A 19291-nucleotide genomic window follows, 5' to 3' on the forward strand; every position below is an offset into this window, starting at 1 on the left:
GAGACTTCAATTCTCCTCTCTCACCAAAAGTATGTCATCAATAAAAAACAATCAGCAAACTTCATAATGAATCAACACTATATACCAAATGGACTTAGTAGATATCTACAGAATATTTCACTGAAAAGCTGCAGAATACACATTCTTCTCAGCAGCTGCTAGAACTTTCTCCAAAATAGATCATATTTTAGGGCATAAAATATGTCTTAGATAGTATTACAAAAGTGAATACTGTATTGTATCAGATCAGTGCTGAAAATCATACTCAAGGCCTCACACATGCTAGGCAAGCCCTGTACCATAACCTTCATCTCCAGCCGGAAGAGTCATCTTTAGAATGAGTTAGACTAAACAGGAGAAGTCATATTTGGAGAAGTCTGTTGTAAACATTATTTTTTTTGAGCATTTCTCTTTCCATCAAAAATTCAAATATATACTCATGAAGTTAGTCAAAATGCCTTCATTTTATGATTATAAAAATTTCAAATTTAAAGTATTTCAAACACAAAGTGTGAACAAGAGCATGATAAACCCCACAGTGCCATTTACCACATTCTAATAACATTATCAAGATTTTAACAGCTCATTGACTAATTTTTTTTTCATTCCTCCCCTTCTTTGCCAAAGAAGTTCAAGGAAAATTTCTGACATTATTTACATATTTTGATAAGCATCTCTTAGAATATGGGCTACTATGTGGTTGGGTAGATAGATAAATAGATATCTGTATCTATCCAAGCCATATTCAAATTTTCACATTAGTCTAAAATTAGTAATTTTTCACTTCACTTATTTGAAATAAGATTTAAGTTGTCTCTGTACAAAATGTGTTGAAGTATGTCTGTTATGTCTTATACTTAATCTAAAGCCGCCCTTAAATTTTGTTTGCATGTTTTTCATTGAAAAACATTAGTTATTTCTGTATAATGGCCAATATTCTAAATTGTTTTCCTGTTTAAATTTGTAGCCTGGGCTACAGTGCATGATAGCCCACGGTTGGCTCCAAATCATGATTCTCCTGTTTCAGCCTCCCTATTGCTAGGTTTATAGGCATATGCCACCAAACCATGCTAATTTGGCTTACTTCTTTATCATTTTGTTTAACTTCTATTTCTACTGCTCATATTTTCTATAAATCACACATAAATGCTAAGGGCTACAATCAAATCAAGTAATATTTCCTATCATCCTATCTAGTATGACAATATTTTTTTTCTTTTAGGTTTCTATACTTTCTTTTTTAAAAATTTTATTCTATCATTTTTACATTTACTTACATGTGTTTACATTACAGGTTCATATTGAATATTACTTTGTTCAAAACTGGAATAAGTCATTTTTGAAGGAGATATGGTTCTTGTTTCTTTTAATGGAAAAACATATTTTAGGAAACAAATTATTTGTGCACTTGTATATATAATATATGTGTGTGTTTATATATATATATATTTATACAGACTTATAGTGCATAGTGTTATAGGCAGTTAAGAGTTAGATACTAAGAAATAGAGTTAGAATTACAGAATTAGACATATATTACAGAATAAGACATATACCTTTATAGTAATACTTAAGAGTTATAAAGATAGAATTATGGAGCAAGAGTAGGACTTACAGAATTAAATTAGCATGATGAAAAATTATAATAGAGTTAGATACATAGTTAGATTTATAGCCAGAATAATAGTAATGATTAATGTTATAGAATTTTATTGGTAGAATTATTGTAAAAGTTGAATATGATATGGTAATAGAGTAATAGTTATAGAGATCCAGTGTTATAGTTGCATAGTTAAATCTATTAAGCTTTACTAAAATCATTAGAAGCGGGGTTTACATAGTTATATTCACAGTATTGTAATAATTCTGTTGAAGTTATAGTGTTAAAGTAATAGTTATGCTATTGTAATGTTCTTGGGTTAAAATTTACTAATAATTTTGTGGTTATAGTTGTAGTGTTGTAGATACAACTGTAAAGTTAATTTTATTGTTATATATAGATTGTAATATTTTAATTATATTGATAATTGTGGTTTATTTATATAGTTATAAGGTTATATTGCACTATGGTAGTACTAAAGTCACACACAGCATGCTTATAGTTATATTTATAGGTCTATAGTTATAGTTACAATGTTAGTTTTAGAGTTGCAGTGTTGCTACTATAGTTTCAATACAATGTTTTACTGATAGTGTTATTATTGTAGAGTCAAAATTATCATTATGGTGGTAGTGTTCCAGTTATATTGTTAATGTTATAGGTACAGTGTTAACATTATAGTGCTGGTATTATGGTTATCATAGACTTGATATAGAAGTACTGTTGCAATTATGATTATACTGCTATAGTTAAGCTGTTATAGTGTTATACTGAGTTGGGTTGTTAGAGTTATATTGTTACAGTTATAACTTTGTAATATGGTTAAAGTTTTAGTTACAGTTATAAAGTAAATGCTACAGATGCAGAATCATAGTTATTGTTAAAAGTTTATGGCTTTAGTTATAGAATAATAGTTAGTCTTAAAGATTTATAGTTTTAGCTATATAGATATAGTTATACTGTTATCATTATAGGTCTATCCTTCATTATAGTTATCATCCTGTAAATGCAGTTATAATGTTAGTGTTATAGCCATAATGGTGTTATGGATATTGTTATGGTAATGTAGATATAACATTAGTCTTATAGGGATGAGTTTATAGTTAAAGCATTATAATTATGATTATAATTACATAATAATACTGTTAAGTCATAGTTTTGTACTTGTAGTGAGTCTTGTTTTATCATGCTCATTTTTATTTATGCTTTTATTTAGTACTTTAGTTAAAATAATAAATGTACACATGCATGATTATATGGCAATATAATTATATGATTATATTATATGGGCAAAATTTTGTAGTCATAAAGTTAGAGCAATATTGGATAGTAGATGCACTATAGTGGTTATAGTTATATTATTACTGTTATACATTAGTTTTAAACTGCAAAGTTATAGTTACAGTGCTCTAAAATTTTAGGCATAGTCATAAAATTATTGTGAGAGTTATAGTGTTATAATTAAAGAGTTATAGTATAGTGCTATGGTTATATTTAGTATAATAAATCATGCTTGTAGTACTGCCATTACAGGTACAATCCTATCATTATAGTTTATATGTAATAGTCATATATCTGTTGCTATTATTTAGCTATAATTATTGTTATAGTGACAGTATATCATTTCAGAGTTACAGTTTTTTCACAGTGTCATAAGTATTATAAGTTATATACTTAGTGTTGGAGCTATAGGGTTACCACTATAGTTATTGATATAGAGCTATCATTACAGTAATGTTACAGCTACTGTGATGGTTATAATTGTTAACTTTATACCACTCTACTATTACTTTAGGACTGTAAGTTATGAAGTATAATTGTAACTCTCCAACAGTAAAACTGTATGAATGCTAAAGTTATAGGTTATTGCTGAAAAGATAGTTGTATACTGATAATGGTGTAATTCCAGTCATAGAATTATATAAAATTATAGTTATATAGATATATAGGTATATTTTACATTACCAGTAACAATTCTGTAATAATAAAATGATAAGGTCATAGTTATGGCTGATATAGTTATTCCTATTATACTAGTGATATACTTATAGTGTTAATGTTACCTTATTTACTGTTAGAATTGTAATGGCTTACTAATAGTTATTTATATTGTATTATAGTCAGTGTTATACAAGTAGAGACATAACAATAATAATATTATATTGTCACAATTATGTTATGATTATATATTTTATTTGTAATTAAAGTGTTATAACTTAGTTTTAAAAACTTATTGACATTATTAAATTAGTAATAGAGTTATATGATGATAGAGGTATAAGTTTAGTAATAGTGTTTTCTTATACTAATAATGTTATGACTATTGTTATGGAGGTATAGAGTCAAAATTATAATTATAATTTCATTTTTAGATCTGTCAATAATTATTTCAGTTACCATGTGATAATTATTATCATAAGGTGATACTTTTACCAAGTTATAATTACAGAACCATAGGTATTTTATTCTTATAGAGCTATAGTTGTCAAGTAAGACTATAGTTGTAATGAGTTGTATCTATAGTACATTATCATATTCATAGTGCCAATGGAATAATAATAGTTATATAAACCACTATCATTACAGTGCTAGTGTTGTAACTATAGCTATATGGAGAAAGTTTTATTTTTAGTTAGAATTTTATATTTCAGCTACAATTATAGTGATGCTATAACATTTATACTTATTTTACAGTGACATGGTTACTGTTATAGTACTATATTTATAAAGCTTTAGTTATGTTTATAAAATTATGGTTGGAGTCAAAAATGTTAGATTTTAACATTATAGTTATATGACTATTGTCATAATTGCCATACTAGAATTAAATTTATGATGATAGAATTACATTGAAAGTGTTATAATTCTAGTGATAGCATTATGGTTCTAGTGGTATAGTTGCAGCTACTGTATATTATATTGCTGTTTATACATTTATATTTCTAGTGTGGTGTTTAATAGTGGAGTGCATAAGTATATTATCACAACACTATTAATATACCTGGTGTGTTATTGCTATAGCTATAGTGGTTACATGATAGTTACAGTGTTGCAGCATACTGATAATTGTAGTTTTACATGGTTGTAGCTAATTTAAATTGTACTTACAGAATCATAGGCATAGTAATAGCATACTCCTTCTAGGTATTAAATCTCCATTCTAGTTACAGATATAGTTATACTTCTGTACTCATTATTATATAGTTAACATTTTACAGGAGTTAGAGTGGTAGTGTTACTGTATAGTTATAGTGATATCATTACAGTTACCACATTAGTTATTGTTGTATTGCTATAGTTATAATGCCAATGTTATATTTAATGCTATATTTATTGTATTTATGGGTACTGCTTATAAGGATAATAATTTGATTATTTTTAAGATACATTTTAAGTTTTATTTGATGCATAGTAATTATACACATTTTGGGGATAGAATGTGAAATTTCAATAGATGTAGGTAATGTGCAATGATCAGATCAGGGTAATTAATATACACATCACCTCAAGCATTTATATATCTTGTTGTTGGAATCATTCTAAATCCTTTCTATTACATATTTCAAAATACCCAGTTAATTTTCATCAACCATAATCACAGTTCTGTGCTATAGAAAATTGAAAGTTATTCCTCCTAAGAAAAAACATTGATTACCTAGAAACCATTCTCTTTCTATCCCTCCTCCACCACATATTTCCCAGGCTCTTTTAACCACAATTTTGTTCTCTTCTTTAAAAACAACTTTTAACCTTCTCCATGTAAATGTGAGCATCTGCCATTTAGCTTTCTGAGCCTGACTTAGTTAACTTAACAATGACATCTAGTTCTACACATGCTGCTTCTAATGAAATAAATTTATTATTTTAGAAGAATAATGTTCCATTGTGCTTAAATATTACATATATGCTGGATCATATTTGCAACTTTTTAAGGAACTTGTATATGGTTTTACATAATGGTTATACTAATTTACTTTTCCACCAGTAGAGTTCCCCTTTCTTCACATCTAAATGAGCATTTGTTATTTTTGTCTTTTTTATAGTAGCTATTCTAACAGGGGTGCAATGATATCTCACTGACATTTTGATTTGCTCTTCCATGATGATTAGTGATAGCATTTTTTCAAATACTTTATTGATCATTTATGCACCTTCTTTTTGAGTGATATCTATTCAGGTATTTTGTGCATTTTTAAATCAGATTGTTTCTGATTTCTTTGAATTCCTTGTATATTGTGGAAACTAAAACCTCATTAGATAAAGAGTTTGAAAATATTTCCTTTTAATCAATAGGTTGTCTTTACACTCTAACTGATTGTTTCCTTTTCTATATAGAAGATTTATAGTTTCATGTAATCAAATTTATCCAATTTGCTTTTGTTGCTTGTGCTTTGGGGATATATTCCAAAATATTTTCCCACTCCAATTCCCCTGTTTACTATGGTGTTGTCTGTAGGTTTGTCATATATAGCCTTTATTATATTGACATATTTTACTTCTATTCTTAGCTTCTGCAAAGATTTTAAAGGATGTTGAATTTTGTCAAAGGCTTTTTCTGTATCAATTGAGAAGATGTGATTTTTGTCCTTGTTTCTGTTTATGTGCTGTGTTACAATTATTGTTTTTACGTGAGTTGTACGATCCTTCCATTCCTGGAATAAAACCAATTTGATTGTGGTATATAATCTTTTTAATGTGTTGTTGAATTCAGTTTGCAAGTACTTTATTGAGAAAATTTTCACTATGTTCATTAAAGTGATTGGTCTATAATTCCTTTTTTGTGATGTTCTTGGCTGGGTTTGAATTGAATATAATGCTGGCTTCATAGAATGAGTTTTTTAGTATTCTTTCACTTTCTATTTCATTGAAAAGTTTGAGGATTATTGGTGTTTGTTCTTCTTTAAAGGTCTGATAGAATTTTTGGAGTGATTCCACCAGGCCCTGGGCTTTTTCTTTGTTGTGAGACTGTTTACTACTGTTTCAATCGCATTGCTTGTTATAGTTCTATTTAAGTGGTCTGTGTCTTCTTGGTTCAATTTTGGTAGGTCAAGTGCATCTAGAAATTTATCCATTTCTTCTAGATCTTACAATTTGTCTGGATGTAGGGCTTTAAAATATTCCCTCATGATTCTCTCCAATGGTTCTTGTTATAATATTCCCTATTTATTTCTATTTTTATTTATTTGTGTATATTAACTCCTTCATTTAGTCATACTAGGTAGGGGCTTATCAATCTTATTTATCATTTCAAAAGCTAACTTTTTGTTCCATTGATTTTTTAGTAGATTTTGGTCTCTAATACATTAATTTATGGTGTAATCTTTGTTATTTCTTTTCATGTGCTAATTTGGGTTTTGGCTTGTTCTTTTTTTCTCTAGGAGTTTGAGGTACATCATTAGCCTATTTATTTGAGCTCTCTCTTTTTAAAATTTTGTATATAGGTGCTAATAGCTATAAACTTTCCTTTTAGCACTACTATTGCTGTACCCCAAATTCTGGTAAATCTTATTTTCATTTGCATTAGATTCCAGATACTTTGGGATTCCTTCTCTTATTTGTTCAATGACCCAGTGGTCATTCAATATTGGGCTGTTGAGCCTCCATGTGTTGAATATTTTCTGTAGGCTTTTTTTTTTGCTGCTGAGTTCTAGTTTTATTTCATTGTGATCTGATATGATAGAGGAAATTTTTTTAATATTCTTGTATTTGCTATGTCTTGCTTTGTGTCCTAAGATACAATTTATTTTGGAGAAAGTTCCATGGGCTGATGAGAAGAATATGTATTATGTAGCTACTGGATGAAATATTCAAGAGATGACTTTTAAGTCCATTTGGTCTGCAGTATTGTTTAATTTTGAGGATTCTTTTTTTGTGGTTGATCTATCTACTGGTGAGAGGCAGGTATTGAATTCTCCTACTACCATTATACCTTTAAGTCCATTATTGTTTGTTTAATGAAGTTTGATGCATTGACATTTGGCACATATATGTTAACAATTGTCATTGCCTTTTGATTGATTGTTCCTTTTATTATTATGAAGAAACCTTCTTTGTCTCTCTGACTAATTTTGGTTTGAAGTCTACTTTATTGGATCTAAGTATAGCTACTCCTGCCAGATTTGGGGTCAATGTGCTTAGAAGATATTCTTCCACCCTTTCACCCTAAGCCAATGTTTGCTTTTATCAGTGAGACACTTCTTATAGGTAACAAATCTTCAGTTCTCACTGTTTGATCCAACCCACGATTCCATGTCTTTGGATTATAGAATTGAGACCATTAACACTCATAGTTAATGCTGAGAGTTATGTAGTGATTCCTGCTATTTTTTTGTTTGTGTGATGTTTGATTCTTTTCTATTCATCCTTTGCTTATGTACTCATCTGGTGAGATTTATTCTTCTCATTTTTCATGGTTACATTTATCTTCCTCTTCTGTGTGCAGGAGTTCTTTGATTATCTTCTGCAGTGCTGAGTTACTGCTCATAAATTTCTTGAGTTTTAGGTTATTGTGGAAGATTTTTATTTCTCCTTCAGTTATGAATGATAGTTTTTCTAGCAGCATAATCTTGGTTGCCAGTTTTTTATTTGTTTTGTTTTGTTTTTAGCACATGCAATATATAATTTCATGCCCTCCTTGCTTTTAAGGTTTCTGCTGAGAGTTTTGTATTCTGTTTGGTTTCCCTATATATGTGGTTTGTCAGTTCTCTCTTATAGGTTTATGTATTCTTTCCTTATTCTGCACACTTAATGTTTTAACTATCATATTTTGGAGTGATTCTTTTCTGGGCTTGTCTGTTGGGTATCTTAAATGTCTCCTGTTCCTGAATGGCTGAGTTTTTCTTGAGATTTGGGAAATTTTCCTGTATTGTTTTGCTAAATTTGTTTTCTGTCCCATTAGCTTGCACCTCTTCACTTTCTTCTATGCTTGTGATTCATAGGTTCAGTCTTTTAATAGTGTCTCAAAAGTCTTGCATGTTCCATTTGTGCTTTTTTATTTTTTTTCTTTATACAACTGTTCTAATACAGCTACCTTAACTTCAAGCCCTGATATACTGTCTTCAATTTGATTTACTTTACTGGAGAGACTTCTCACTGAGATCTTTATGTGACTTATTCAGCTTTTCATTTTCAGAAGTTCAGCTTGATTCTTTTTCAGGATTTTGTATTTTTATTGAATTCCTCTTTCATATCCTACAGTTTTATTAATTTCTTTTTTTTAATTTTTATTTTATTCATTTGTGCATACAATGTTTGTGTCATTTCTCCCACCCCCTCCCTTACCCCTCACCTCTCCCTCTCCCCCCCCCACCCCCTCACTACCCGGCAGAAACTATTTTGCCCTTATCTCTAATTTTGTTGAAGAGAGAGTATAAGCAATAATAGGAAGGATCAAGGGTTTTTGCCAGTTGAGATAAGGATAGCTATATAGGGAGTTGACTCACATTGATTTCCTGTGCATGTGTGTTACCTTCTAAGTTAATTCTTCTTGAACTAACCTTTTCTCTAGTTCCTGGTCCCCCTCTCCTATTGGCCTCAGTTGCCCCAAAGTATCAGCTTTAGTTTCTCTGCGTTGGGGGCAACAAATACTATCTAGGTTTTAGGTGTCTTACCTATCCTCATACCTCCCTGTGTGCTCTCACTTTTATCATGTGCTCAAAGTCCAATCCCATTGTTGTGTTTGCCCTTGATCTAATGTCCGCATATGAGGGAGAACATAGGATTTTTGGTCTTTTGGGCCAGGCTAACCTCACTCAGAATGATGTTCTCCAATTCCATCCATTTACCAGCAAATGATAACATTTCGTTCTTCTTCATGGCTGCATAAAATTCCACTGTGTATAAATACCACATTTTCTTGATCCATCCGTCACTAGTGGGGCATCTTGGCTGTTTCCATAACTTGGCTATTGTGAATAGTGCCACAATAAACATGAGTGTGCAGGTGCTTCTGGAGTAACCTGTGTCACATTCTTTTGGGTATATCCCCAAGAGTGGTATTGATGGATCATATGGTAGATCAATGTTTAGCTTTCAAAGTAGCCTCCAAATTTTTTTCCAGAGTGGTTGTACTAGTTTACATTCCCACCAGCAGTGTAAGAGGGTTCCTTTTTCCCTGCATCCTCGCTAACACCTGTTGGTGGTGGTGTTGCTAATGATGGCTATTCTAAAGTTTTATTAATTTCAATCAGCTGTTTGTATTGTCTTTGTGTATCTGCATCTAGTTATTTGTTTTCTTTTTGAATTTATTATGCATTTTACACAAGTCCTCTTTCATTTTATTGATCATTTTATAATCATACTTTTGAGTTCTTTGGGTTTTTTCCCTCTTCACTGTCCTTAGTGTCTGTTACTATGGGGTTGTTGACATTTGACAGTGTCATGTTGCCATTTTTAAAAAATATTTCTTGTGTTTCTACATTGAAATTTATGCATCTGAGGCCAAATTCTTTTTTTTTTTTGTGGAGCTGGGGTTTGAACTCAGGGCTTAGGGCTTGCAAAGCAGAAACTCTACAAGTTGAGCCACACCTCCAGTCTCCTTATTTTTTGCGTTTTGGAATGGGATCTTGGGAATCAATTGCCTGTCCTGGCTTCAAATCATGATCCTTCTGATCTCAACCTCCCAAATAGTTAGGATCACAGTCACCCAGCTGAGGCCAAATTCTTTGAAGTTTTAATCACATGTGGCCTTGTAGTTGAAGTATTATCAGTTTTCGGGCAAAACTGTGTAGTGGGAGTGTTGCAGTTCAGTTTCTCACTACTGGACTGGGGAAAGCTTTTTCCTGTATGCCAAAGGCACCAGACCTGGTCCCCACCTCCACTCAGATATAGGAGAAATAGCTGCAGTTTGTTGTTTGTACTTGTGTATGGGTTGGTGTTATATATGAGTTGAGGGCAGGGCTGGTCAAGGGTCCGTTTTCCACTTTTGTACTGTTTTTATCTTAGAAGCTTCCCTTCTTTGTACTGGAAAGACACTTCTGACCACATGTCACATTTTAGTCTATAGGCTAAGCAAGTTCCCACTTGCTACACAGGTCCTCCATTGTTGCATGGAACCCTCAAGGTGTTTCCATAATATTTCTGATGGTGGGGGGATCAAATAGCACACTGAGCTCTGCATTGGTAGCAGAGACCTGAGGGATTCAGGTGTTCTGCTTGCAGGTCTTAGTTTCTTCAGACCCCATCTAGTAGTTCACCTTGTTGTGGATGAGATGAGACTGGGAAATATTGTGTGAGCAAGCTGCCAAAGCTACCAAATAGCTCCTGGATGCTGAGAACTGTGCCAGTGATGAGCTTGGTTTTGTTTTTGCTGTGATCCCCTAGCTTGCACTAGCTAAGGAGTTTGGGGCCACCAAATAACAGGCCTTCCCTGCCTAAGCTCCTGGTACTGCTTTAATATTTCAGCTTACCTGTGTCAAAGCCCTTCCTTCTCCTCGACCACTTCTGATGGCTGTCTTTCTCACAAACTGTGATCAGGTATCTCAGATTTCCCTAAAGTGTGATTGTTCTTTAATTTTCTGAATATCTCAGCTGGCTGTCTCAAAACCCACCTGACTACTGGAAGCTTGAGGAGTCCAGTAACCTGAGCTCTGTGCCAGTTGGGGCTAGGTACTTTGTTTTTTAAATTGTCCTCAGGTGATGAAACTGCTCTCACCACATAGGGCAAGACTGCTGACCTCTGGTCCTTTTCCTGCTTCTCAAGTTTCTGCCAGGAGCTGTTAGCTCACTTCTGTCAAAAGTTCTCCCTCTCTGCACAGACCACTGTTGGCAATCTCCCACCCAGATACTGAGGCCAAGAATCCCAGAATTCCCTGAGCTATGATTGCTCAAATCTTCTGGGTTGCTAAGTCTCAAAGCTTGGCTGTCTGCACTATGTTTGCAGGCAGCTTCTGTAACCAGAGGTGTATGCCAGTGGATGCTAGGTGCTTTGTTTTTAAAATTGACCTCAGGGGATGGAGCTACTCTCACAAGGTAGAGCAGGGCCACACACCACTGTGCCTTTCCATTCTCTAGATCCTTTAAATTTTCAGCTCGCCTGGTGTCAAAGCCTTTCCTACTTCATAAGCCTCTTGTGGCTGTCTCCTCTCATACACATTGGCCAGTTGCATCAAGACAACATGAGCTGCAACTGCTTCTTGTTTTCAAGACCACTACAGTACCTCAGTCTTGACTAGGAGGCCCTCTCTGAAGATGGTGCCTTTCTGCAGCTCTCTGAGGTATGGGGAATGAAGGGTTGTCTTCTCTGATGCTGGCCTTCATGCTGGGGATATCACTATTCCAACAAATCTGCATACTGGGGCTAATGTTTGCAAAAGTTGTGGTATTTGTCCCATAGGTAGGTCTTCCACTATGTTGTAGAGACCACCTGGCTAACCTAGAATTGGAAACTTTAGCTTCCTCTCCCTACAGGGGAGCTGGGCTGAAGCTGAAAACCTTTTAAATTCATTCGGTTGCCTTTTAATTTTTCTGTATTCTTCAGCTGTCCTTTCATGGTTCTTGGTGCTCTTCCTCTCTTTTGACCTTCTGAATGTAGTCTCTCCTTTGTTATCCAGATTGATCACATTCACAGAATCAAATGGAGAAAACTTTTACTCCTCCACCATCTTGCCCTCTCTTTGTGTTTGGTTCCTTTTCAAGATCTCTTCCTCATTACTGAGTTTTTCAGACATATCATAAATTATCCTCAAACTGTCTGTCTCTATTTTCTTGTATCTCATTGAGTTGAATTCTTATTATCATTTTTGTGTTATTAGGCATTTTATCAATATCATTTTGTTTGTAATCTATTGATAATGAGTAGTGTTCCTTTAGAGGGCATAATTTGATATTTGTAGCTCTGATAGTTCAGTTATCTTTATTACTTTTAACATGAGCCCACCGTAATGGAAGGATTTTTGCTGAAGATGCATCTTTGGACACTGGTTTGGTAGACTACTTTGGCTTTGTTTCCAATTGGATATTAAGATGTAATCTTTCTTTAGTTTTTCTACTGTAATCATTTGGAGTGGTGATAGGGGTATGTGGCACTCTTTCTCAGTTCCAAATGTGACTTGAGTTTTCCAGTGGTACCCATAGCAGTGGTAGTGGGCCAGGGTCCTAAAAGTGCCTGCCCACAGTCTCAGCAGAATTGTGTGTGTCCCACTGGTGCTGTACTCCACTGTGGATTGGTAAGGGAATAGACACTGATAGACAGAAGCTTCAAGTCTAAAAGTGAAAGTGCCTTTTGTTTCTTGGATCCTAGGGGCATGACACCTAGCTAGGTAGTATCACATGAGTAGCACTGCGTAGGAAAGTTTGTTGCTTTCACCATTGTGCTGTTATGTCCAGTAGTTTAGTGAGAAGGCTTCAGTCCTTTTTATAGGCTGGTATGAATTCTGACAGTGGCTACTTTCTCCAGATCGGTACTCACTGCAAAAGCCTTTGACTTGGGGGTATATGGAGCAAATGTGGGTTCTCTCTCTATAGAAAATCTACTTATTGGTTTCCAGGGCTGTGATGTCTGTGGATCCCTACTGTAACTAGCATTGCCATTGACTTGTGTTCATGGATAAGTGTTGTGCTTGGACTCTCTCATTTCCTCTTTTACCTGCAATGGAGATTCCCTTAAGCTGTGGGGCTTACATCATGCCTGTCAGTGCATTTTGTTCCTTTCTCTATGCTGTGTCCTATAGGGTTCCCACATCTCCCTTGATGAATTCAATGTTTTCCCTTGAATATTCACTTCAAAGTGCAGCTTTGAATTTATTGTTTTGGGTTTTCTCTGTGGAAGTAGAGGCCAACATTGGATGGCTCTATATGACAACAATCTTCACTGAAACTTATTTTTTGGTGGTAATGGGAACTGAACACATGGTCTTTTCCCATGTAGCAGATGCATACCACCCCATTCATCCATTGATTGAAGTAGTTCTCCCCATTTTTATTCTTGAGTTGACCTTTACCCAAGATCCTCACGATTTCTAACAAGTAGATAAGATTACAGGCTTCAGCCACTGCACCAGAACTTCACTGAACTTTTTTATTTTACTTTTGCACAAAAGCAGGAATTTATTTCCCAGGAAGAAATTTCTCATCGTAATTTTGCATAAAATGGCACATGGCTTCCACTTTCCTGATTCTGTGTTTGGTTCCAAAATATGTTTTTGTTATTTATTTCATAGTATTGCATATGAAAAACAATTGTAACCCAAATTTCAGGCCAAGGAAGAATATTTTTCCTCAAGAGAAATTTACTCTTGATTCTGGCAAGTTTCTAGGGATACCAATAATCTCTAATTACATAAATCAAATTATTAAAATTAAAATGATTTGATACCATGTTTCCATCACTGACAGGCAGGCTTATTTCTAATGTTCTGTTTTTTCTAAGCTCTAGTTCTTAGTGTTCCATTTAAATGCATGAGAATTTTAGCAGAATGCTCCCTCCTTGAGAAGATTTAATCATAATTTTTGTCATCTTTAGCCTTATAAAATTCTGAATAATGTCACCATATTTTCTAGCTTTACTCAATAGAAGGCTAGTTTCATATTAGATTACCATTAATATGAGTGGATATCTGTTTCTTTCTTTTTTGAATGACTAAATTTTAGACATTCTTAGTTTCAGGCAAACATGTCCCCATAAAACTTCTACCTACTAGCACAAATTTGGGTAGAAAATAGCTGATCTAATTTCTATACAATCATCTATAAAATACTTGAAGAAAAATGCTTTAATTAAATGAGGTTCAGATGCTTGTAAGAGAAAATGCAAACTGTTATTATTATTTCAAATAAGTTCAAATGACTAAAAATCATATGAAGAAATGCTCAACATCTGTGGCCATTAGAGAAATGCAAATTAAAACTATGTTAAGATTCTACCTCACTCCTCTGTAGAAAATAATGTGGAAGTGCCTCACAAAACTAAAACTAGAACTGTTATATGATCCAACAATTTCACCCCTAGGGATATAACCAAAAGAATGTAAGTCAGGTTACAACAAAGGCACCCATATACCCATGTTTATTGCAGCATTATTCACATTAGATAAGCTATGGAAACAGCCAAGGTGCCCCACTACTGATGAATGGAGTAAGAAAATGTAGAATTTATATACAATGGAATTTTATTTAGCCATAAAGAATAAAATTTTCTCATTTGCTGGTAAGTGGATGGAACTGGAGAACATCATCTTAAGTGAGGTTAGCCAGGCTCAGAAAACCAAAGGCTGCATGTTTTTTCTCATATGTGGAATAGAGACCCAATACAAATATGAGCAATATTATGAAAACAGGTTACAGTAAAGGGAGGTCACATACAAGAGAGGAAGAGAAAAAGAAAGAATGTGGTTGATATACTTCCTATACAAGAATTAATATAGGATTTTTAAACCTATTGAAATCATCATAAGAAAGGGACTAAGGTAGAAAGGAGAAAAGTAGAGGAGCTGAACCAATTTGGGTTATAATACATTTGCACGTGAAAATGTCACAATGAAGCACCTTGTATAGCTATCTTAAGCAAAATGTGTTTCTGTCTAAAAACAAAGCACAGGAAGACAAATCAGGTCATGTCTGGAGGTTGGATATCAATGGGAGGGGGGAGGATATAAGAAAAGGGGGTTGGTGGGTGAATACAGTGGAAATGTTCTATATACATGCATGTAAATGGAAAAATGAGACCTGTCAAAATTAATTCAGAAATGGGGGGAGAGAAATAAAGAATGATGGAGTGGGTGAATTCAACTATGATAAATTGTAAGAAATTTTGTAAATGTCACAATGTATCCCCAGTACAACAATATTAAAAATAAAGTATAAAAAGTTAAAATAGCTTTTCTCTTATATAAAGAAAATCCAAAGACTTGCATTTAGGAATGGTATAGAATTTCTGTGATTTCTAAGTATATGCGCTCCTTATAGATGGCTTTAAGCAATTTCTGGATATAGCTTCTCCTGTGAGGAGAAAACCAGTGCTCCAGCTTTACCTACTAAGTCTGTATTCCAGTGTTTGTAGACAATTTCCATAATGTATACATATAAGTCTTGATTAATCACATTTTTAAGCAACTGGTCATATGACTACATTTATTCAGAAGAGAGGTTCAGAAATATAGTCTTTACTTTGGGAATGAATGTATTCAGACATTTGTATTCCTCGGGGGGAAAAAAGAAGAATAAACATTGGAATATAATTAAATGCCTTTGCCACAGTAAAAGCTTTTCCTTACTAAATTGCCTCCATATTTACATGCAAAGTGTCTTATGATATAATGATTTTTTTTCATCAATCTAATTGTTAGCTACTTGGCATCTCATATTCTCCAAATGTTTTATTTTCTTCTAGGAAAAATGTTCTAATAAATAGGTATGCCATGCCCAGGGCAAATGTGTGGTATTATCACTTGTCTAACTTCATCAGTAGAGGCTAATATTACATCAGGTCTTGGCCATCAGGTTATTCTATTGTCTCCACCTCTGTTGAAGGTCAATTTTTAAATGTGCCATTAACACACATTTCTCCAAATATGTTTTATTTTATTCCACTTTTTGTGTCTTTATGAAATTTTGTCATTTTAGATATATCCTCAATGTTTGGCATATAGTAATAACTATCATTATTCTATAGTGTCTTCCCCATGCAGCAGAGGGTCATCAATAAATTGTACTATCATGGTCTTAATGCACTTTCCCAAATCATTCCATAAAAATAACAACAGCAAAATGTTTTACAGAAATATTTCAAAGATATTCATGGTATCTCACTAAAAAAACTTTTCCTTAGTATTTATATTCTAATTTAATATGTAGAAGTGATCCACTATGCAAAATGATACGTGTCATTCGTTATTGGAAAAAAACTCATTTTTATTTTCAACATATGCCCTTACTGACAACAACTGGACATACATGCAGCATTTTTCCTTTTGTCTCTTCAACTGACAGCTTTAATGCTTATATAATCATAGAATATGGACACATGTGCGTGCGCGTGCGCACACACACACACACACACACACACACACTCCAGCTTTGACATATAGAAAACTTAGTCACAATTTCCTCAGTATAATTCATTTTACATGACATGGCAGAAATAAGAAAAACAACAAATAAGTCACAGCTGATGATAAACATTTCCATTGTAGGTGGAAGGATTGCCAAGGTATTTTTAACTTGTTCTTCTCAATTGCTACTTTTAGTTTTTGATAGATGGCCTGCAATACTAATTTGAGTTCTTGAAAAATCTTATTTATGAAACTTTGTTTACTCATTGATTTTTCTGAAAAATGAATATTGCATATGCATTTTACTTGTATTCTTCTTATTCTGTTTAGCATACTAAAAGATAAAATTATGGAGCAAAATTTGACTGTCATTCAAAAATAATAAATGAAACTACAAACAACTGATTGTGTATATACTTACTAGACACAATTCATTTTTTCACAAAGCTATTCCTAATAATGTTTATATTAGTTTTAGGTTCAAGCAGATAGTTTCCCATCTGACTGTACATTTTTGTGCAATAACATATTTAAGAAAGCAGAACATAAATCATAGATTTTAGATAGGATTAAAGTTTATCTGTAAGTTCATTTTGGGGGAAAGGATAAAAATGTTTGGAATAACATGAGAATACCTTGTGTATACACTTACAATTTTGTAGGCATAAAGTCCCATAACTGAAAGGTTTATAAAAGTAAGCATATTTTACCTAATAAATCAGCTAGACTAAAATATATTTATAATTTATTTCATTGTTTTATGAAAAATGCCACTTAAACCTTCTGTACATATCTTATTTTAAACCCAGTATTTAATTTATTAGGAAATTTGTAGGTCTGTGTTTTACTAGTGAGAGTTAGATAATCTGATAACTAATTCTCAGAATTAAAATATTATCTCTCTCTGGTAATGTGTATACTTTAACAGGTTTTTCTTTTGGGAATTGATGGAACTGGAAGTATAGTTCTGTCTATTTCAGGTAGCAAAATAAACCTGAGAGCATCATTTTCTATTTTCCATATAGGTGTTTACCCTGTAGATTTAGGCAGAGATGAACCTCATTCTGTTATTTTGAAAAAACACAGTTGTCACATTCAATCATTCATTCAAACCCCAAATGTTATTAGCGTACAATTCTCTTTGTCTGTAATTTGATGCTTATCTTAGGAAGAGAGATAACGCTATAAAAACTTTTTGCTTAAAAATCACTTTAGCAGCAAGTAAGTAATGCAATTATATTCATGGTATTATTCTTTATGTTGGTAGTCTTCAGATTTGCTTTTGTTCTCAACAACCAGTTTCATTACAATTGTCGAGTTAGAAATTTCATTGAAGGAGTATTGTTAATTTCCAGACTGAGTGCTTCTGACTAAATTTCCAAAAAACTTAATTTCAGGAAAATTAATAACAATTATATGAATATGTCATGATGATTTACTTTGAAGTCATCTTGAATATCTTTGTCCATTTGGTAAAATTGCTTTCAACATTTACTTAATGTATCATTTAGAGGTTCCAGAAATAGCATATGTTGCTGAACTGATTATTTTACTTAATAGTGTACTTGATGTTCTTAACTTAATGCTTTAAAATCAATATATTTAAATGTATCATTCTCATACAAACATAACAGAAAGTTATTTTTTTGCTTAATATTTACTATTCCTTTGTTTCTTCTCACCTTTATAAACATAGTTTCCATTATTTCTTCACTATCCATTCAGGATTGAATTCAGAGGATTCCTCTTTCAGGAAGCTGAAAAAAAGTAGTTCTGATGTATTGGATATATTATCTATGCCTGGTATTTCACTCATCACTTAAACTTTATTGTTATTGCTTATTTATTTATCTCTATGCCTCATTAAATTATAAGTTGCCTAAAGTAAAATCTCTTAGTCATCAACCTCACCTTTAGTATCTCTAATATAGCATCTGGCTTATTATAGACACTCAATGAATATTTTGATTAACTTCCTGAATGTCAACCAGTGAAAAAAAATTACATAGTGGGCCTATACTTTAATCATTTTTATGTTATGAGTTTGCATAATTTTCTTTTTTCATGAAAACAGATCTTCAAAACTGTTCAGTTAATATTTTCTAGTACATTTTAATTGTGTATAAGCAGGGTAGAATTATTAATCACATATTACAGATTAGAAAGGAAGATAAAAAGTTACGTTGCTTGAAAAGAATCTCAGTTTGGGTAGGTAACACCATAGAGCTATATCTAAATCTCATTATTCAAAATCTGGATCCAGTTTTCAGTCTAACTCATACTTTACTTACACTCCTCTACACTGCCCTCCACCATCACCCTAACTCTTATTTCTATAGAAAAGGGTAACATTCTTCCCCTGGCCAAATATTGTTCTACCTAGATAACAATTTAAGGACATAAGACCCACAAATCTTGATAAATTCCTGTTCTCTAGGACACCAGTGATAGATCTGTTTTTGCCAGAACCTTCTATTTGTGGACATTGAGAATTTCTGAACAAGCCACAAGGAGATTTGTATGATGCCAACATTTTCCAATTAGATTAAGAATGCTGAAACATTAGTATAGAACTCCAATTTTATGTATAGTAATTTTTCAGTTTACAAATCATCTATTGTGAAAGCATTGGAAAGCAAAATTACCTTTTATTTCCCTTCACAGAAAACAAATAATGTACTGTTGCTATGAAAGGCAAAGAAAA

This window comes from Castor canadensis, chromosome X, assembly GCF_047511655.1.
Source record: "Castor canadensis chromosome X, mCasCan1.hap1v2, whole genome shotgun sequence".
Classification (NCBI taxonomy): Eukaryota; Metazoa; Chordata; class Mammalia; order Rodentia; family Castoridae; genus Castor; species Castor canadensis.